Source organism: Antechinus flavipes, chromosome 1 (genome assembly GCF_016432865.1).
Source record: "Antechinus flavipes isolate AdamAnt ecotype Samford, QLD, Australia chromosome 1, AdamAnt_v2, whole genome shotgun sequence".
In the NCBI taxonomy this organism is placed as follows: Eukaryota; Metazoa; Chordata; class Mammalia; order Dasyuromorphia; family Dasyuridae; genus Antechinus; species Antechinus flavipes.
This window is the reverse complement of record NC_067398.1, coordinates 671174305-671197661: the sequence shown is the minus strand read 5'-3', so window position 1 is coordinate 671197661 and position 23357 is coordinate 671174305. Positions and strand designations below refer to the sequence as shown.

The following is a 23357-nucleotide window of genomic DNA, read 5'->3' as shown; positions in this document are numbered from 1 at the left end:
GGCAGGGGAGAGGGAGATCAACTTTGAAAATCAAAAGGAATGGAAGTCACCTCCCTCCTGGCATCAGAGGATCTCATACAAGCAGTGACATTCCTACCAGGTGGCCCACTTCAGGGAGAAACACCCCCCCCCCCAAAGAAAACAAGCAGAGTTTATACAGAAATTCAATAAAAGAACTTCTAGCCTTATTCCACATCTTGCCACATCAACTTCCCCATATTTAATTCTCTGTCTGGAGACTTGAGTAACTGCAACCATATGCCAGAAGTGGTCTAATGCAGGAGAGAGAACCCTGGCTCCAGTACAACCAAGCTATGTGGCTTTGGACAATTCTTGGGGAAAACCAGAAGCCTTTCCTGAACTAGGCAAGAACTTTTCTGTTTTGTGCTTGGAGGAGCCCATCTCCCCTCCCCCTCTTAGGTAGCTAAGTGGTGCAGCAGACAGAGTGCTAGATCTGGAGCCAGTAAGACTTGAATTAAAATGCAGCCTCAGACACTAGCTGTATAACCCTAGGTATAGGTTACTTAACTTTAATATGTCTCAGTCTCCTCTTCTGTAAAATGGGGATGTTAACAGCATCTACTTTTCAGTGTGAAGATTAAATAAAATATATGCAACGTATTTTGCAAACAAACCTTAGAATATTATATAAATGCTAATTCTTATTAAAATTATTATTATTACATGTCTATAAATACATGAACACCTCTGTTTCCTCCACTTCTGTTGTATTTATTTTTTCCTGGTCTTAAGTGAATTACTGCTGGAGACAGAACAGACCAGCTCTGCAAAGCAGAAGCTATCAGAGGTCCTGCTATCTAAACTGGTAGTCAAGTCTGCCAGTCATTACCGAAACTGACTGTGGTAAAGAGCCAGCTCTGCTGGAGCCAGCCCAGCCATTAATCAACTCAGTAACCAAAGCTGCCTAAAAGTCGGGGAGCAACTTGTCCCAACAGCTGTGCTACACCCGAAAATGAGTCTGGTGGAAGGGACGCTTGGTACCAACTACTTTAAATTTGAGTTCATTCTCCCCAGAGCACAAGGTAACAGAGGAGAGAGTACTGTGGAATTGGAATGTTTTTGTACTTTGATCTTTGCTATCGTTTTCCTTTTTTTTTTTTTAATTTTTATTTAATAATTACTTTATATTGACAGAATCCATGCCAGGGTAATTTTTTTTACAACATTATCCCTTGCACTCGTTTCTCTTCCGATTTTTTCCCCCTCCCTTCCTCCCTCCACCTCCTCCCCTAGATGGCAAGCAGTCCTTTATATGTTGGATATGTTGCAGTATATCCTAGATACAATATATGTTTGCAGAACCGAATAGTTCTCTTGTTGCATAGGGAGAATTGGATTCAGAAGGTATAAATAACCCAGGAAGAAAAACAAAAATGCAGATAGTTCACATTCGTTTCCCAGTGTTCTTTCTTTGGGTGTAGCTGCTTTTGTCTGTCATTTATCAACTGAAACTCAGTTAGGTCTCTTTGTCAAAGAAATCCACTTCCATCAAAATATGTCCTCATACAATATCGTTGTTGAAGTGTATAATGATCTCCTGGTTCTGCTCATTTCACTCAGCATCAGTTCATGTAAGTCTCGCTAGTCCTCTCTGTATTCATCCTGCTGGTCATTTCTTACAGAACAATAATATTCCAAAACATTCATATACCACAATTTACCCAGCCATTCTCCAATTGATGGGCATCCATTCATTTTCCAGTTTCTAGCCACTACAAATAGGGCTGCTACAAACATTTTGGCACATACAGGTCCCTTTCCCTTCTTTAGTATTTCTTTGGGATATAAGCCCAATAGAAACACTGCTGGATCAAAGGGTATGCACAATTTGATAATTTTTTGGGCATAATTCCAGATTGCTCTCCAGAATGGTTGGATTCGTTCACAACTCCACCAACAATGCATCAGTGTCCCAGTTTTCCCGCATCCCCTCCAACATTCATCATTATTTTTTCCTGTCATCTTAGCCAATCTGACAGGTGTGTAGTGGTATCTCAGAGTTGTCTTAATTTGCATTTCTCTGGTCAATAATGATTTGGAACACTCTTTCATATGAGTGGTAATAGTTTCAATTTCATCCTCTGAAAATTGTCTATTCATATCCTTTGATCATTTATCAATTGGAGATATCGTTTTCCTTAAATCTCCCTTTGTAGTTAGGAAAGAAAAGAAAAGAAAAGCAAGCCAGCCATCCTCTCATCTAGTCTCCCTTACCACATTAAGATGAATTTCTATACCAGTTTAGGCTCAGACTTTTACCTCTACACAAATGAAACAAGACTGAAAAAAAAGTCAAATCTCTGACTTCAATTTTACTCATAAGGATATCCTAACTCCTGGAACTAGTGACATAGGAGGAAAAACAGACATTTCCACCCCAGAAAGGACAGAAACACCAAAGATTCTTTAGAATGTTATGGATTTGCAGCACTTTAGAGATGGAAAGGACCTTAAACATCATTTAGTACAACCAAGTCATTTTGTAAAAGAAAACCCTCAGAATAGGTTTATAATTGAGTCAACAAAAAGGAGTGACAGTCAAAAAACTAAAGCAATCTTTGGTCTCATTAACAGAGAAAAAGGATCCAGAATCATTCAATAAACATTTGTCAAGCAGCCATAGCTTGATCCACCAAGGATAGATATAATACCAAAAAAAAAAAAAAAAAAAAAGAGCTTACACCTACTAGAGAGAAATGGTTGAATGCAGGATATACGCAAAGTTAATACAAGATGATGGAAGGAATAGTTAAAACTTGGAAGGAGGAATTGAGAGAGGCCTAGGATAGAGAGTGGTACTTGAAATGAGTGTTATAAAAGACTCAGGACTCTGAAAGATGAGCATAATAAAGGAACTTACTCTGTAAGGGGACTGCCTGTACCAGCAATGGAGACAAGAGAGGGAATGATGTTGGTAAGGAAGAACAAGTAGGTGAGTTTGGCAAGAATGTTGATTAAGTGAAGGGGAGTAAAGTAAGAGAGATGGTTAGAGTTAGATTGTGCAGTTTTATATTTCATAAAAAAAGAGTTTGGAGGCAATGGAGGGCTAGAGATGCTTCTAGGTAAGAGAAGGGAAATAAAACTGGTGCCTCAGGAATATCACTTTGGCAGCTGAGAAAGATAGTTTGGAAAGGGAAAGGAAAGAGCCCAACTAAAATGCTTTGACAAGAGTCAAAGCAAGAAAGGAGGAGGACATGAACATGGGTAGTAGCTATGTGACTAGGGCAAGGGAGGTATGTGAGAGATGTGATGGAGGTAGAAAGGAGAAGATTTGGTAACTTATTAGGTAAGGAGGGTGTGGAGTAAGGGAGACCAAGAAGTTGAAGATACTTTCATTCTGAGGTTGTGAATCTGGGTGACTGGAATAACAGAGTTACATAGAAGAAATAGGATAGTGAGAAAGACCAACAAAGGGGGTTTGTGGAAATGATAATTTGGAATGAAGGAATATTCCTGCTGTCCTTGGTCCTTTTTAGATCACATCTGTAGTATTTATTATATTTAGTTCTAGGAACATTTTAGGAGGGACACTAAATAAGCTAGAGTGTACTCAAAGGAGAGTAGCCAGATTAGGATAGGGATTCAAAATCAAGTCATATAAGGACCAATTGAAGGAACTAAAAATACTTAACTTGGGGAAAATATGATGTTATCAGGGGGAGATATGATAGCTGTCTTAAAGAACCTAAAGAACTATCACATGGAAGGTCTTAGAGGGTAAAAACAGAACTATGGTTGGAAGTCTCCCAATCACTTCTTATAGAAAGAAGTTCCATCCAATCCCCACCAGTAAGGAAAAACCTTCCAAATGACCAATGCAGTCCAAAAGAGAGAGTGGGTCTCTTGAAAGGGAAATCATCTCTGGAGATCTTCCAATAAAGACTGGATGTCCATGCATAAGAAGTCTGGCAAAGAACATGGAGTAAAAGTTTTCCAATCAATTAACCAAAAATAATTTATTAAGCACTTGCTATGTGCTAGAGATATGAGTACAAAGAAGGAAATAATTCCCAGATGAGTTTTTGAGTCCTTTTCAATTCTGAGACCGGGATTTAACAAAGGTGAATTGGTGGCAGAGCCAGGACTAGAACCAGGGTCTCCCAGTCTAGAGTTCTTTCTATTTCTTTTGGCTCCCATAAATCCTAAAGCAATTTAGGCTAAGGAATCAATTCTTGAGCATCTATTATAACACAAGTCATCTCTGAAACAGAGCCATAGTTTTCCCATATGAACCATAAGGAACATAAAAAAACAGAACAGACTTGTTCTCCCTGACCTGGCCAAAGAGCAAGGTGACAACTCCAAGCCTAGCCCATAAGGAATGTCCGGATCTCTCCCAAAAGAGCTGAGATTTCTCCATTGTTCCAGCCGGCTACAAATGCTGCTCACGTGAGCTCAGTCTGCCCTCTTGTGGTAAATTTGTTTAAAGCACAGGCACACACACTAAGGACTAAAATCCAAATTCTTTTTTTAAAGTATGGTTTCTCAGAAACAGAAATAGCTAAACTCAAATACACTGTTGCTATGTTATCAGGGGCCTCATGCCTTGATTTTTTTTTTTTGCTCAGCAACAGCTTTGGGAGTGCATTTTCTGTCTTGAAAAAAAATTGATAAGAATAAAAGAATAAAAGGATGGGCAAAGCTTCCAATGTAAGCCAGTATTCTGCTGAATCCTGCTATGGTTCTGTAGAGATTTCTCACAATCTGATCAATTAATAGTCAATAAGCATTTAAGAGCTTATTGTGTGCCAGGCACTGTGCTAAGTGTTGGGGATACAAAGAAAGGCAAAGGACAAGCCCTGTCCCCAGTCTAATGCTGAGACATAATGCTAACAACTATTACAAACAAGACCTATACAAGATAGAGTGGAGAGGGAAAGCATGAACATTAAATTGGATGCAAAAAGATTTCTAGTAAGAAGCAGATTTTTAGCTGGGATTTGAAGGAACCCAAGAGGCACAGATAAGGAAGGAAAGAATTCCAGGCATGATGAACAGTCCAGGAAAATGCACAAAGTTAGGAAATGAAGTGTCTTCTCAGAGGATGATATTGGCATTTGTATAGCACTTTAAGGTTTACAAAGAGTTTTACAAATATAATTTCATTTGATTTTCACAACAATCCTGAAAGGTAAGTGCTATTATTATCCCCGTTTTACAGAACTCTTTCCTTCCTTCTGCTTAGAGGTATCTGGTTGGTGCAGTGGATCTGGCTTCAAATACTTACTGATTGTGTGACCCTGAGCAAAGATTGCAGAGTGCACAGGAAAGACATGAGAAGACTGGAAAGGTATGAAGGGCTTTGAATACTAGAGAACTTTATGTTGGAGATGAGAGGGAGCAACTAGAGGTTACTGAATAAGGGGTGACATGGTCAGGGGACAGAGAAGTAGGGGGGCTAACCAGAAAATTATAGACCAAGTATGAGATGATGAGGGCTTGCACTTTTTTACAAATATGATCTCATTTGATCCTTACAAAACCCTATTGGAGAGTGTTAGTATTTCCATTTTATATCTGAATAAACAGAGGCAAATAGGAGCTAAATGACTTGCCCACAATCAGTAAGTACCTGACGCCAGATTTGCACTCAGTTCTTCCAGATTCCAGGCTCAGGGCTCCATCCTCTGCATCAATCAGTTACTTCTATACAAAAGGAGGGAAAGGCTTCTAATGGTATTTCTTGCAAGGAGATATGTGACAAATGTTTGACCTCAACATTCAAGCTCTATAGATTAATTAGGATCATAATATTTAGAACTAAGAAAGCTCTTGAGCCTTCTTATTTTAAAAGATGAGGGAACAATGCCCACAGAAATTACAGAACTAATGAACAGCAGATCAAGAATTATACCCCAGATCCTGGACTTCAAATTTTAGTTTACAGTTTAAATCCAATTTTTAAGTCAATTTTGATGGTTAAGTGACTAGATCTTAGCTAGTCACATAGACAAAGGTTTTTTTGTTTGTTTTTTTTTTTTTTTGACATATTAGAAGCAAAATTGTGTAGCTCATGTTAATATTGATAAATTCTGATAAGTTCTATAAAGTACTCTGCATACATTATCTCATTTCATCCTCACCACAATCCTGGGAGGCAAGTACTACAATTACAATTATCCCCACCCAATCTATGTAAGAGGAAATGAAGAGATAGATTTTAGTGACTTTCTGGAAGTTATACTGCACTTAATATCAAAGAAAACATGCAAACCCAAGTCTTCAACCAACTCTCAAAGTCTAGTGCATTTTCCACTGCAACACAGTGGGCATATGAGAATCAGTGTTGGGACCCAGTGGAGAATGCCATTCAAAGTCCAGAACGACAGGAAAAAGAGGGTCCTCACTGCTCATTGTATCTTAGAATGCTGTGTATTCAGTTTCAGGCACCATAAGTTAAAAAGGTGAATTCTTTTTTAAATCTCAGAGTTGAACAAAGAAATTGACAAAGAAAATGACCTACTGAGAACCAGGTATTGTGCTTGGGACACAAAGAAAAAAGGGCCCAATGAACTTGGAACTATCAACTACAGCAGGAGGAAGAACACTAAAGTAAAAAATGTCATAGTCCAACTGTGTGCCTCGAAGCCCTGCTGAAATGGCTCAGGAAGCTGGTATTTCATGATCATTTTGCAGCTAATTTCTATCCCAGCTGTGATGAGGACCACTCCTTTCCCTGTGCTCCTTTAATGGGCATGTTCTTCGAAAACCATATCTCCAACATATAGCGAGAGTATAGTACCACTAAGGTCCTATTACATGGCCACCAAGTCATGGCTGCCTCATCCCCTGATCCTTCTTGGTCAAAGTCACACATTCTTCAAAAAAGTCAGGTCTTGTCCCTAATCTTTCCCCTCCATTGGGATACCAACTTCTCACAGAAGATATAGGCACACCCAGGGATGGCCCAAGTGCAGAGAGAATCAGCAAGCAGCATCCCAACACAACTATGTTTGCAGGTTCTCACAATTATAAGACATATAACTGGCTCCTTGAGACATTATTGACTAATACAATACAAAGCTGCTCAACAAACAGGTAAAAGGCAGTGTGGTATAAGGCCCAGCTTCTTAAACTGCAGTTTGCAACTCCTTATGGGGTCTCATAACTGAATAGAGATGGTCATGAAATTGTAATTTATTACCAGTAAATGTCTGATTTATATACCCATATACCCAAGGTCACATAAAAATTTCTCAAGTGAAAAGGGGTCATGAGTAGAAAAAGGTTTAAGAAGCTCTAGTGTTAGGGAATCAGAATACTTGATTTCAAATCCCAGATTTTATATTTTAACTATATGAATTATAATTTCATTACAAATTCATCTAATTTTGCTTTGGTAAAAATTGTGAAGTTAGAGGCAAAAAACTGAAGACCTTGGAGACACAGATAATGTATTTATTACTGTTGCCAAACAGGGGACTGAAAAGAGGAAAATAGATCTGAGAAATGCACAGGTAATTTAAGAAAATTATATCTAAGAATGGGATTTGAATTTCTAGACCATAGCTTAAATTATAGAAATAATAGATTTTTAGCCAAAAAAAAAAAAAAAAAAAGCGGTACATCTAATTATACCTTAAAAAGTCAGGTTTGCCTAGAATTTTAAAAATCTAATCAAAAGGCCTTTATAGGGAGAAGTAAAACTGCTTACTTGGCCCTGATAAACTAGATAGCCCAAAACAACAGCTACAATATGGGAAAATGAAAAGACAAAGACAAGCACCAAGAAGAAAGACAAAACAAAAACCCATGACTTCTAGTCAACTAGAAGTTCTGACAAAAGGAAGTAAAGGTGGCTGCACAAGTACCTCTGAGACTTGGCAAGATGGGATTCATGAGTAGAACTTGGCCCTGGAAAGGCATACTTTATTTAAGAGAAAGAAAGATAAGAGGAAAGAATATGGAAAGTACATGTATGTATATATGTATGTGTATATATATACACACAAGTGAGGAAATCTAGAAGCCTAATAGGAGAAATAGAGTAGCAAAATTGTCATAGTAATATATTATAGATCACCTGGACAGATGAGGAGTTTGAGAAACAGACTTCACTATGTGGGAAGCATGATATTATAGTGATGGAGGACTTGAACTAATCAAAAATCAGCAGGTTTTCTCTCTCTTTCTCTCTGCCTCTGTCTTTCTGTTTCTCTGTCTCTGTTGCTCTCAGACAAAACCAGGGCAGCTGATAAATTCATAATTTCATGCTTCAAAAAATGGAGAAAGTTTTACTTTATATTGACATTCGTTTCTGTTAAAAAAAAAAAACAAATAAAAATAAAAAAAGAGATTAAAAATAAAAAAACAAAAAAAAAATTAGAAAGAAAATTAAAAAAAAAAATGGAGAAAGTGATAGGGAACCCACTTCTTAGCAAAGTGGCACCAAGGTTCCTGAAGTAGAAATAATGGGAACCTTGGAGGCAAATCTTGATGGAAAAGAGGAAGAAATCATGTAGATAGATACTTCAAAGAATCAGATAAAACATGTAGAAATATTAAGTACAATGACTTAATATTTTGCATGGCAAGTCAGGATAAGGGAGATCAGAAGTTCTCAAGAATGAAAGTCTGAAGACACAAATAAATGATTCCAACATAGGGAAAGAGAAGCAACCTAAAGATATTAACTGAGGCCTGTCAATTAAAAATCTCATTGTCACCATACTTTAGGTTGCATAGTTCTTCCAAGTTTGGTGCTTAAAACTTATTGAGGCTAGCTAGGAGGTGACTGGTCATCTCCTCATTTACTTTGGGATTCCACACCATGCTGACTTGATAAAAAAGAATTTTTGATATGATAAAGAGAAAATTAAAAGACAAGTACCAAATTTGGAAGCAAGGGCAAATAATTAAAGATAAATACAAAATAGTACAGCTCTATAGTTTGTGTCAGGGGCTCTAAAAAGTACCAAAAAGCTGCTGAGGTTAATGATGAATGTTCTAATTAAAACAAAAAGAGTTTGTTTCTGTTTTGTCTTTTTAGTTTTTTTTTTAAAGCAGTGTTAGGATAAAGAAAAAGCTCACCTAATCGTAGGCTCAGAGCTAAAAGGGAACCCAGAGGGTCAGGATCATCAAGTCTAACACCCTTATTTTACAGAAACTGAGCAAGGCTGAGTGATTCACTTAAGTAGCATATTGAAGCCAGATTCTCTGACTTCAAACCCAGACTGCTTCCCACTGTACCATCCTGCATCCCCAAAAGGCCCAAAGAAAAGATAGCACAGATGTTTGCAGTGGATGAGCTGATGATAATGGAAAAGGATGAGAAGGCCGAACTATTCAGCCTTCTTTTTTCTTCATTTTCTTCTTCTTTCTGTTTTCTCTGTCAAATAAAATTCTTTTTGGATTATAAAGGAGAGAAGACTAGTCAGAATGGTGTGGAATCCCAAAGTATATGAGATGATCAGTCAGCTCCTAACTAGCCTCAATAAGTTTTAAGCACCAAACCTAGATGAACTACGCAATCTAAAGTATGGTGACAATGACATTTTTGATTGACAGGCCTTTATAATTGACACTGGAAAGCTAGATTTTTAGATAATGACAAAGATGCAAGCCAAACACCCAAGGACAAATAAGGGTCCTGGTTTTTAAAAAATTCAAAACAGAAGAGCTTACGAACAGCCCAAGGAGCTGGATTTCTATCCCTGAAAAAATTTTAGAATTCATTCTTCAAAGATAACTTTTGAGCATTGTCAAATAGAGCAGGGATCTCCATGATCCAGAGGGGTTTCCTCAAGTCCAGGCCCCATCAGGCCTGCTTCATTTCTTCTGATAGAGTTAGTAGACTGGAAAATGAGAAGAATGCTGCAGACTAAGGAGATTTACATTTTACCAAAACATTTGACATCTCCCATGCTAGGCTTGTGGCTGAGGTGGAGAAATATGATCATAGGACAGTACAAATAGATAGCTTTGAACTGGTTGAATAAATGAACTCCAAACAGTTCACAGATCCACTGATTCTGAGGTTGGAATAAATGAGCCATTAACTTTAAGTGCTACAAAAATGTGAGTTACAGTCATTATAGTTTGGCACCCCCAAGTGAGAGAAATGGTAAATTAATTCCAGGAAAAAAAAAAAAAGAGAGAGAGAGAGATTTCTACAGGCAGGAAAACTAGCTAAAGTCAACAACATGAAACTTCATGGGGACAAATATAATAGTTTTTTACTTAGGTTTTTAAAAATCAACTGCAACAAGTACAAATGGGATAGGCCTGGTTTTAAAAGATTCACATGTGAACGAATCCAGCCATTCTGGAGAGCAATCTGGAATTATGCCCAAAAAGTTATCAAACTGTGCATACCCTCTGATCCAGCAGTGTTTCTATTGGGCTTATACCCCAAAGAGATACTAAAAAAGGGCAAGGGACCGGTATGTGCCAAAATGTTTGTAGCAGCCCTGTTTGTAGTGGCTAGAAACTGGAAAATGAATGGATGCCCATCAATTGGAGAATGGCTGGGTAAATTGTGGTATATGAATGTTATGGAATATTATTGCTCTGTAAGGAATGACCAGCAGGATGAATACAGAGAGGCTTGGAGAGACCTACATGGACTGATGCTAAGTGAGATGAGCAGAACCAGGAGATCATTATACACTTCGACAACGATATTGTATGAGGATGTATTCTGATGGAAGTGGATTTCTCTGACAAAGAGACTTAACTGAGTTTCATTGGATAAATGATGGACAGAAACAGCTACACCCAAAGAAGGAATACTGGGAAATGAATGTGAACTATTAGTTTTTTGATTTTCTTCCCGAGTTATTTTTACCTTCTGAATTCAACTCTCCCTGTGCAGTGGGAGAACTGTTCGGTTCTGCAAATATGTATTGTATCTAGGATATACTGCTACATATTTAACATATATAGGACTGCTTGCCATCTTGGGGGGGGGAGGAGGGAGGGAGGGGAAAAAACGAAACATAAGTGATTGCAAGGGATAATGCTGTGTAAAAATTATCCTGGCATGGATTCTGTCAATACAAAGTTATTATTAAATAAAATAAATAAATAAATAAAAAATAAAAGATTCACATGTGAAAAAAAGCATGAGCATTTTAAAAGATTACAAAGCTCACATGATACAAGTATGACATGAATGTTTAAAAAAAATCTAATGCCAAAATAAATTTATGAGGTTTCCACAATTTCTGCCATTCTTTCATTTTAAATTTAGTCTCCAGATCAAGATGGGATTTTAAGAATACACCATCCTCTGCCTTGGGGTTCCCAGACCACATCTAGAGGACAGTATTCAATTCTGGAGACCATGTTTCAAGAGGGTAGCTGACAAACTGGAGAATAACTAGAAAAACCTGAAAGTGATGTGAAAGAAGAAAAGATGACAAGGGTTACATGATTAATGTTTTCAGATATCCAAAAATTGCCACGGGAAATTGAGCGTAGATTTTTTTATGTTTGTAGGAAGGCACCCTCGGTGTAAGGAATGAGGAAGGGGAGACACTGTATAAGAATTGCTTAGGGATTAAACTGAGCCCAATCTAAGGAATAATTTCCTAAGATTTAGAGATGTCCCATGATCAACACAATAGAATTGAGTGCCTCAAGAGAAAAAAGAGCTGGCCCATTATCAGAAAGGTTTTCAAGGAGAACTGGAGTGATTCTCCCATACCAATGGGGGGTTAGGCAAGGTAATCTATATATCATTCACTGTTCTTCAGTCATTTCAATCATGTCCAACTCTTAACAAGAAAACCCCAAATAGGGTCACCAAAAATGCTGCAGTAGTTTGCCATTTCATTCTCCAACTTATTTTAAAGATGAGGAGACTGAGGCAAACAGTGAAATTGAGGGAATCTCAGTTCCCATGAAAGTGATTTGCCCAAAGTCACAGAGCTGGTAAGTGGCTAAGGCAGGATTTAAACTTAGGTACCCCTGACTCGAGATCCTGCACTGCCTAGTTGTATGAAAACGTGTGCAATCTTTTAAAAAACTTCTTTCCAAGAATCAGAATTCTAAATGGTATTGAGAGTAACAATATAAGGAAGCACCATGATTACTAATAAGTTTTGCTTTCCTGTATGAGTTGCAGGATTGACAATTTTTTTTAAATTGCCATTTGATGATATAATGGAAAAACCTTGAATGTGGAGTTAGAACCCCTGGATTTGAATCTCAGCTCTGCCACTCATTACCTATGTGATCTTAGTCAATCACTCCTCTTTGAAGCTCTCTTCAGGAGATTTTTGAGATCCCTGACAACTTTAAAATACTACAATCCTATCACTCTAACTACTAACAGTTCCCTTAACTTCCCTTATAACTTGCAAAATAGCAGTCTATAGAAAAGTTCCAGGTTTGGAAATATAGACCCCTCAGTTTACCTTAAAAAAAATTATGAGGATATACTTGTGCTGAATAATAGGTTACTGCTAAAGGAAGACATCCAATACACAACACTTAAGCCTATTAGCAAAACATTAAAACAAAGTGCTCTGTGAGGTCCAAAGGAAAAAATACTGATACTAGATCAGGAGACAGCAGTTAGATTGGGTTTTAAAGAATAAGACTCTACAGGCAAAGAAGAAAAGAGGGAAGCTAGCCTGTGAACAAAGGGTTAAAGACACAGGAAATGTTTGGGGAACAGAGAATCAATGGGTTTGGGTGTGCTCTGTGTACATGAAGGGAAGGAACATGAGGTACTGTTAGAAAAAAGAGAATAGCACCAGAATGTAATTTCACCAATCAGCAGAACAATCTGAACTCTACTCAGGAGGCAAGAGAAATTTTGGAGCAAAGAAAATACATGGAGACATCTCAGGATAACAGCTTTACCCCATCCCTGATGTTTAGATCACTAGCCATAAAATCGGTTATCCAGAGAAGTTAATGAACACAACCCAGCAGGTAGGCAATCCAGTATAGGGCTGAGTCAGCAGGCTGTTACCTTTTTAATACTCAAAAGGGGGAAAAAGACATTCCTGACTTCTAATGATGGTTTGCTTGACGGCTGGTCACCATAGAGAAATGAAGATATGGAGCCCAGGTAATTTTCATGTCCTCTCTGTTTCCTGCATCCTACAAACCATCTGGTTGGGGAGCAAGGGATCCATAGATGAAGTGAGCCAACTACCAACTACCTTGAATTTGTGGTTGTTCTTCCTCTATCCAATCAACCAATCAACCTGGATTTAACAAGCAGGCATTGTGCTAGGCATAAAGATAGAAGTACATTGAATGAAAAAATCCCTACTTACAGAAAGCTTTGATTCAAATAGGGGAAAGTAATATATATATTCACACATACACACATATGCAAATGTGTACCTAACTATATATATTTGTACATGTGTATGTGTGTGTGTGTATACCCATACATGTATGTGTGTGTGTATTTGTTTAGAGAGTTATATATACATATGTATGTAGCATAAATATAAAGTGAATACATACAGATATATGGCAGCTAAGTGGTATCATAACATCCAGAGCACTTCAGCTTCAGACACTAGCTGGGTGATTCTGGGTAAGTTGTTTAACCTCTATTTTCCTCACCCTCCTCATCTGAAAAATGAGCTAGGTGCCACCATGAACAAAGCACTAGCCCTGAGTTCAAATGCGGCCTTAGATACTTGACATTTACTAGTTGTATGACCCTGAACAAGTCACTTAATTCCAAATGCTTAGCAAAACAAAACAAAAAGGAATAATAATAGCACCCACCTCGCAGAGTTGTTCTGAGGATCAAATGAGAAAATACTGTGAGATGCTTCATGAATATTAAAGAGCCATGTAAGTATTAGCTGTCTTATATTTTAATAATTAGTTACCCTACCAGGTAGTTGGGGAGGGAGGGTACCAGCTCTTCAGAAATTTGTGGACAAAGAAATATGGGCAGTTGTTCAATGAAAAGGTTTTTGTCCTATTCTTTGTCCATTTCCTCCATGACTATTCCAGTTTCCTCACTCATGCCCATTCTCCTTCTTCCTGCTCATAAGCTCCTTCCTTACTCCCCCCACCCAATCTTTGTGCCATAAATCAGATTTGACAACTAGAAAATGCTTCATAAATGCTTTTTCCTTCATTCATTTTTCATTAATTCTTCCCTAAACATGATCAAAAGACATGAAGAAAAAGAGATCTTTCAATAAATTCATTAACATAAATTGATTAAAAGCATATTATGTGCTCCTGGGCACATACATGTGCTGAGGATACAAAGACCAAGAGGAAACAGTTCCTGCCCTCAAGGAGCTATCACTCTCTCAGACATACACATGCCTGAGGACATAGACAATAAATACAAGATAATTTACTAGCAGCTGGGAGCTGGAAAAGCCCCATGGAAAAGGTGGCTCCAGTCTGTGGAGCATGGGGGAAAAATTCCAGGCCCAGGCAGCTTAAGAAGGAAAGTGACAGTGACACAGCTTCACAGTTTACAAAACATTTTGAAATACATTTTTTTTCCTGTGATCTTCCCAATAACCTTTCGGATATGCTTATCTCCATTTTCCAGATTAGGAAGCTGAAATTCAGAAAGAGACCATGATCTTCATGGTAAGGTGACAGAGCCACATTAGAGCCACATCTTATGACTCCAGATTCAAGGCTCTTCCCCATCTCCCTAAAGACATCAGCTGCAAAACTACTTAGCTCACTAAGCATTTATTAAACTCCTATTGTGTACGGAACATTGAGATAGCCACGAGGTTTAGAAAAGGCCTGGTTATTAATACCCATGGATCTTACAATTCTAGCAGGGAGACAACTAAAGAATATATTGTTTTCATCCAAACCCATCATTTCACAAGTATAGATACTTGTCGGGGAAATTCCCTCAAATGATGCAAATTAGCACCTGCTCAAAAATTTAACATCAGTGCAGACTTTCCTGGGGCACTGCAATTTTTCTTGGCTAGTCCAGAACAGCCAATATATGTAAGAGGCGGAGCAGGAATTCAGGACTTTCTGACTACAAGGCTGGAGCTCTAGCTACTATACAACATTGCCTCTCCATGACATATGTAACTAAACTCCAGGGATAAAGAAAAGTACATCAGAGGTACAAAACAAGGTGATTGTGGGGTTTCAAGGGAAGAAAGAGCATTCTGACTTAGCAGGAGAGGAGGGAATTAGAGAAGGCTTTTGAGTTTTTGAATTACCTTCAAGAGCTAAATAGAAACTCAAATTGAAAAAGGGGGAGAGAAGATATCCAATGTAGAAGAGAGCAAAATGTGAACAAAGACCCAAAGGTGAGAAAGACTGGGAAGGAAAAAGAATAGTGGATTTTGGTGATAGCAGGTGTGAGATTAGATTTAAAATTAAAATTTACAGACCTTTGAGCACCAGTCCAAAAAGTTCTGACATCACTTGGAATCATAGGGAGTCATTGCAAATTTTAAAGCACCAATGACAGACCCAGATCTGAACACAGTAAAACCTCATAAATGACAGTATCTGTGATATCATCCATATAGGGCCTTCCTCCATCAGTGCAGATCATAGCTATCCATTCTTTCTCTCCCTAAAGGATTCTTTTCCATAATCTTCTATAGTTACTTGCAAGAAGATTCACCCAATGTGCTAGAGGCCATCCACAAGGTCTTCTGGGATACCAGGTATTTGGTAGCTATCACTGGAGCTCTCTGGCTGACCATCTCTCATTTGAGTTTTGCAAATTGACTTTTATAAGAGAAGAGGAAAAAAAAATCAACACTCACTTGTTCACTGTCTTTAAGGATTCTCAGCATCAAGGTAGAAAGTCTTATTTGACTGAAGGAAGCTGGATCTTTCTAAAAGAGAAAAGAATTTGTAGCTAAGTTTTTTTTGCCATATAAGCAAGACCATGATTCAGAAATTCCACATACATACACACAAACTGAAGGTCTAGCATGTTAAAAGATTATTATTTTCTTTCTTTTTTAAAAAAAATCTATTTTCAATGTACTTTGCTTTAAGAAACATGTTGGGAGAAAAAATCGGAACAAAAGGGAAGAACCATGGGAGAAGAAAAAAAAAAAAAAAAACAGAAAAAAGAAGTGAACATAACATATGTTGATTTACATTCAATCTCCATAGTTCTTTTTTTCTGGATGCAGATGGCATGTTTTATTCAAAGTCTATTGATCACGGAATCACTGAGAAGAACCAAGTTTTTCGCATAGTTGATTATCACACATTCTTGTTGTTATTGTGTACAATATATTCCTGCTTCTGTTTGTTTTGCTCAGCATCAGTTTGTGTAAATCTTTCCAGGTCTTTCTAAAATCAGCTTGTTCATCATTTTTTATAGAACAATAATATTCCATTACCTTCATATAGCACAACTTATTTAGCCATTTCCCAATTTATGTACATCTATTCATTTTCCAATTCTTTGCCACCACAAAAAAGGCTAATACAAACATTTTTGCACATGTGGGTGCTTTTACCTTCTTTATGATTTCTTTAGGATACAGACTCAGTAGTGGCATTGCTAGGTCAAAATGCACAAGTTTGATAGCCCTTTGGGCTAGACATGCAGTATTTTCTAAGCAATGAGAAAAAGAAAAAAAAATTAATGATACCCACAGGGCTTCAAATTATAGGTGTGACTTGTTTCAGGAAACTCCAATTACAAAAATAATTTATCAAGAAAATTGATTAACCAGAAAAATCAAACAACACTAACAAAATACTGTAGCTCACAACAAAGCTACTGCTATCTGTGAGAGAGCAAGGAAGTAGTACCAAGAGAATCCTGAAGTGATGAAAATTTTTAGTTTAGATATACTGACTATGAGGAGACAGAAAAAAATTAGTCATTGTTTACAATTCAATAGGGTTTTTTGTTACCAAGTACATACACAATTTCATCTAATCATCAAAAATCTTTTGAGATATGCAATGCAAATTAACATATCCCCACTTTATATAATAAGGAACAGCAACTCAAAAAAGTTAAGAAACAATTAGCAACCTACAGCCTTTTGATATTTTGTAAAACAAGTGCTGTCTTCATATCTCTATGAAGAAGATGGGGGAAGAATTATCATGCCCATTTTACAGAAAATGGAAACTGACATTCATAAAGGTTTAAGTGACTTGACCAAAGTCACCTAAATAGTAACAGAGCCTCTCATCAATCTAGGTTTTCCAACTCCAAGGCTGATACTCTTCCCATTGTGCCATACTGCCTGGCCAAAGTTATTGCTTCTTCCACACATGGATCCTGTCTCTGGGGACACACAAATGAAATTATCCAGTAGGCAGTTAGGGATGTACACATGGACCTCAGAAGCAGCATCTGGATTGGGATATGGAAGTGGAAACTGACTTCTAACTATCGATTAATCAACCAAGGCATTTATGAACCAGACAATATGTAAGGCTTGAGGGATATGAAGAATGAAAGAATTTCTATTTTCTAATAGTAGACAAAGCAGTTTACCACGAGAAATGCCTCTGGAAGCATACAACAAGTTCCCCATTATTGGAACTGCTGGACAGCCTCCTGAAGATATTGCAGAGGGACTTCATGATTAAAGCTTAGGGTTCTACAGCTCCATCCTGCTTTCACTATTCAGTCAGTGACACAATGAAATGAGTGTTGCTATGCAGTGCTTACTTGGGCCTGCAGATGGCTCTCTTGATATAGAAAAACACCTGGCCATTTACAAAGTCTTCCAGCTGACAAGATAATGTGACATTTTTTAACATTAGCTATGCAAAGACAGAAAAATATTCTCTGTAATTAGTCACTGGTGGCACTGAGGGTGACTCCTGTTACTTGCTTTGGCGGGGGAAGACAAGGAAGGGACATGAATGCTGGGTAACTGGTCACGAGCATATTGAGGACTTTTTCAAGGATGGAAACCTACATACAAGGAATGTCAGAGCAAGGGGCTGCTGGAACAGAAGGCAAAAATAGAAAGGACGAATTGGCAGCAGCCATCTCTCGAGGGTAAACAATTGTTAAGATGCTTTCTCTCATTCTTTTTTGCAAACTCTCAGTGCTTTTTTCTGATGCTCATGATGGTTTTGCTAAGATTATAATTCAACTCTAGGGAAAAGGTCCCCCAATACAACATTCACAATTCTAATTTTACAATAAATTCCCAAACCTATGTCACATCATAGATGGATACGTGACACAATATATATGGTCAATAGTATACCCATTTGGGGATACTACCCATCTTCCTGACAATGCCTTTTAAACTTCAACGACTAGAGCAATTGGTGAAAATACCAGAGCAGTTCTAGAGACTCTAGACCATAATAAAATGTCAAGTGCATCTATAACACTGAGTGTGAGATTTCTTATAAGGCTTTGTACTTCATTTTGGGAGGTGGGGGGAGGCACCAATGACATCATAGGAAAAAAGCTTGTCCAAGATCAGAATGTCAGCAAGAGGCTATGTCATGAGATACCTGAAGTCAAGCTTTGCTTCTTTGTTCTACATTTTTGAAAGAAAGTGCTTATCTACTAACTCAACAAAAGTATTCTAAGGAATGTGCTTTTTATACTCTAAAGCACTATAGAAAATTGAACTTTCTTCTCTCTGAAAAAGGGGGTATAGCAGGTATTGTGCTGAATACCCATTAGCTGTGTGATCATTAGTAAGTCACCTCATCTCTTAAATTCCTCATCTCCAAAAAGGGACAATGATATTTACTTACCCTATCTTAGCAAATCTCAAAACACTATATATATGAGAATAATTGTTAATATGGAACTAAATAGGAATTTTTGGCAGGACAAAAATAAAAATTACATAGGATGAGAAGGCTGCATTGCTATTTAGGGCAGAATCTCAAATCTCTCAATTCACTCAAATCAAATCACTTGGAGCTACCTAAGTAATCAAAATACCATTTCCAAGTACTGAAGATTGCTGGGGTTTTCACAGCATATTCCATATGGATGTCAAAGACACCTATGTCTCGGTCATCTTTACTCTCTTTTCCATTTCTTGGCCATATCAAATCCATTCCTTTCCTCCTTCAAAATGTATAAATATATAAAACTATCACTGTAAACAATCAATGGAAAAACTAAAAAGGTAGAAGGAGAGAGAAAACTATCCAGGAATTGAGGACAACCATCATAAAAATAAGGATGGAGCATTGTGTGTGAAGAACAACAAAGAGGATCTCATGGCTGCTTTGGAAAGTGTGGAAAGGGAGATCAAGTAGAAGACTGGAAACATAGCAAGGGGTCAGATAGTGAAGAGTTTTAAATATCAAACAGGAATTTGTATGTGTTCCTAGAAGCAATAGGGAGCTACTAGAATTTACTGAGTAAAAAGAAGTGAAATGGTCAGACCTGTGCTTTAGAAAAATTATTTTACCAACCTGTGGAAAATTGATTGGCCTGGGGAGAACCTTTAAAAAGTTTGTGACAAGCATTAATTAAGCATCTACTATGTGTCTCGCACAATGCTAAGTACTTTACAAATATTACTCATTTTAGCCTCACAACAACTCTGTAAGGTGTTATTATTATCTCTAATTTTACAGATGAGAAAACTGAGGCAGATAGAGATTGTGATCTTCTCAGGTCTTCCTGATTCCAACTGGAAAAATTACAAGAATACAGGCAAGAGGTAAGGATCTGAACAATAGCAAAAACTTTGTGAATGGAAAGACAAGAACAGATCTAAGAGGTCTTGTAGAAATAGTAATGACAAGATTTAGCAGCCAATGAAATACCTGGGATTATAGGAATGAGGAGTGAAGGGTAGACCTGAGGTTGTAAGCCTGGGTGACTTGGAAGGACAGTGGTGCCCATAACACTAAAAAAGGACTTTATAAGAGGGTAGATCTGGGGGGAGAGATTATGAGCCGTTTTGGACATGTTGAGTTTGAAATGTCTTTAGAATATTCGATTCAAAATGTCCAATAGGCACTTGATGACATAAGGGTAAAACTCAAAAGAGAAACTACCCAACCACTAATCAATAATTATTAAGTATCTACTACATGGCAGCCCCTGTGCTAAGTGCTAGAGACACAAAAAGAAGCAAAAGACATTCTTACTCTCAAGGAGCTCATAACCTAATGGGAGAGACAACAAGCAAATTATATACAAGGTAAATAAAAAAATTATAATTAAAGGAGAAATGGCACTATGATTAAAAGGGTTTGGGAAAAATTTTTTATAGAAGATTAAATTTTTATTGGGACTAGAAAGTCAGGGAGGTCAATAGACAGAGATGATGAGGGAAGGCATTCCAAGTATGGAGGACAAAGAAGAAAAAATCCAAGAAGTAGAGTATCTTGTTTATGGAACAATAAGGAGACCAGTGTCACCAGATCAAAAAGTAAAGGATAAAAAGATTGGAATCATAAGAAGGGGCTAGGGTTTTGAAGGGCTTAGAATTTGATTGTGGAGTTGATACTGGAATTTACTGATAGGGTACTAATGAGATCAGACTAATGCTTTAGGAAAATCACTGAAGCAGACAGAAATTGTGACTTATCCAGAGTCACATGGCTAGTAACTGTCTAAGGAAGCATTAAAACTCATATCTTCCTGAGGTTCAACACATTGTGCTACATATTTATATTTATAGTTTCTCATAGCAATAATAGGCTGCATTTTTACTAGGGTGTATATATAAGACATGACAGAAAACCTCCCAAAATTTGTCAGATCTGATGACTATTACTTGCTCATGATTCATATGAGCAAAAAAAGGTACAAGCTATGAAAGCCCTAACTAAACATTGTCATCTCCCAACTCTGAGCATTTTCAAAGGCTAGCTCCCACCTGGAGCTCTCCCCTTCTCATTTCTGCCTCCTGGCTTCCTTCAAGGCTCAGCTGAAGTCCTACCTTCTGCAAAAAGCCTCTCCCAGTTCTCCTAAATCTTAGTGACTTCCTCCTGATATTAACTTCAATTTAGCCTGTCTTTATTATATATGTGTGTGTGTGTGTGTGTGTGTGTGTGTGTGTATGTGTGTGTGTATATATATATGTATATGTATATATATATATATATATAGTTATTTGCAAGTTATCTCCTCTTAGATAATGAATTCCTTGAGATCAAGAACTAGTCTTTTGTCTGGCACATGTAGTAAGTGCCTTAATAAATGTTTATTGACTGACTGCCAGAAGGCAATTAGAAAACACTGCCAAAGATTATAAAATGTCAAGCAAAAAAAAAAAAAAAGAAGAAGAAGAAGAAAGAAAAAAAAAAAAAAGGAGCACACAGAAGCACAGGTGGTATTTCATCAGTGTTAGCCATAGAAGGCAAGGGATGTATAAGAAAAAACATGTTTATTTGGAAAATGAATAGCTGGCTAAGAAGATGGCATATAAAATTTAAATTCCTATATTATGACTTAAAATATAAAAGTAACAATCTCCTGGCTACAGATAGAATGCACCCGAGAATAAGAATATATTCGCCTAATATCTTGCAAGTCTAATCAAAAGGATACAATACTGAAAAGAATGGGGGAGGCAAAAAATGCTCATATCTGTCTACCAAAACTAGCTACCATAAACAGCAACGATAAAGGAAAGAATGGCCATTCTAATACCCAGAAGTTCATAAGAGACAAAATGCTAGAAGAGTCAAAAGATAAACCAAAAATATCTATGTATAAAAATTAACAGGGAGATAATACCAAACTACATAAGGAGAGAGTAAGAAGGCTAGCTGCCCTGTTCAATCAATCAATAAGCCTGCTATGTGCCAGATACTGTACTAAATGTGAGAGATATACATCCAAAAAATGAGATTACTCCTGCTCTCAGTGCACAACAATGTAGCAAGATTTTCTTAGGACTTGGCTGAAAAGGAAGGAGCTAGAATGTTAGCTTGAGGGGATGTGGTAGAATCTAAAAAAGGAATCTGAAATATAGTAGAGATCTAGACATATGGGAAGCCTATAGGGAAGGAGCCAGTAGATAGGGAGAAACTGAGAAATAGAGAAAAAGGGGAAGAGTGAGGGGGCAATCAACTGGAGAACTGGTAAGAGAGGGAATCAAGGATATGTGGTCCTGGCAAGCAGAGTCATTGAGAAAAGGAAGAAAATGGAGGGATGACATCAAGGGCAACTGAAATGAAGAAAAAAAGACTCCAGATAACAGAAATACAAGAAAAGTAAATAAATACAGAATCCAAAGAAGGTACAAGTAACAAAATAAATTACCCGGGGGGGGGGGGGGGCGGGAAGGAAGGGGAGAGGAGAGGAGGAAGGGGAAAGGAAAGAACCTTAGAAGTCATCTAACTCCAGAATTTTAAAGTCACAGATTCTTAGAGCTGGAAGGCACATTAAAACAGAGCCGGCCATAATTAGAGGGAGCTTAAATATAGAATATAACAGTTGAAGGAAATTTTAAAAATCCATTTCAATATAAATATCTATTAAAAAGCTAAAGATACAAAGGCCAAAAAAAAGATTTTTTGATTCTATTAGGGGTAAAGAACATTCCTACAGAGAAGTAGATACAGAATAATTTGGAAAGAGGTAAAGGAAAGCACTCAGGGAATCCTGTTCCAGGAAGAGACAGGTGAGCCTTAAAGGGTGCTTGGGAAGCAAAGGAAACAGTCAAAAGGGAGAACATTTCAGGAACGGGGGACAGTCTATGCAAAGGTCAGGAATTGGGAGATGGGATATTGTGTCTGGCAACCAGCAGGAGGTCTATTTGGCTGGAACATGCAACATGTGAGGGGAGAAATGTAAAATTAGTCTGGAAAGATAAGTCGGAGCCAGCTTGTGGAGAGTGTTAAATGTCAAGAGTGGCAGCATGCATAGGTCTCTATCCATCAGCACTAGGGAGCCAAAGTAGCTTCTTAAAGCAAAGTTTCATGGTCAGACCTATATTTAAGGAATATCTATTTGACAACTATGTGTAAGATTAATTGGAGAAGGGACAAACTGAATACAGGGAGACCAATCGAGAAGCTGTTGCAATTATATAGGTGAAAAGTGATGACAAGGTAAGATTTGTGTGAAGAAGGTAGAATCAACAACAGTTGTCAACTGATTGGATGGGGAAGGAGAAAGGATTGTAGAGAGTCAAAAAATGACTCCAAAGCTGCAAATCTGAGTGCTTTCAACTTAAATAGGAAAGTTAGGAGTCAGTTTAGGAAAAGGCTTAGTTTTGTCTTGTACAGGAAAGAATTCTTTCCTGATTTTCTGGGTGCTTCCTATCTTCCCGCCCTCCCCAACCCCCACCCAGGCCCAAATCATTTTGCATCATTTAACTGTGGGTCTGTTGTTTACCTCCAGGAGAATATACTTGGCTGCCTGAGGGCAGGGATCATTTCATTTTTTGTTTTAATATATGTTTATATAGAACTGAATTTGAAGGTTCCTTTCAACTGGCATATTTCTAGTTCAGTTCTATCTCCTTAAAACCCAT

The 23357-nt window shown here is 37.6% G+C and overlaps 1 protein-coding gene across 1 annotated transcript in view; it reads right to left on the bottom strand.

The window, feature by feature from the left end:
• GNG7 (G protein subunit gamma 7) overlaps nucleotides 1–23357 on the bottom strand; it is a 379705-nt gene that overhangs the window by 309311 nt on the left and 47037 nt on the right. The window contains exon 2 of the mRNA XM_051972223.1: nucleotides 15717–15788. The gene's annotated coding sequence lies outside the window, so the exon portion shown is untranslated. The remainder of the gene's footprint in view (nucleotides 1–15716; nucleotides 15789–23357) is intronic.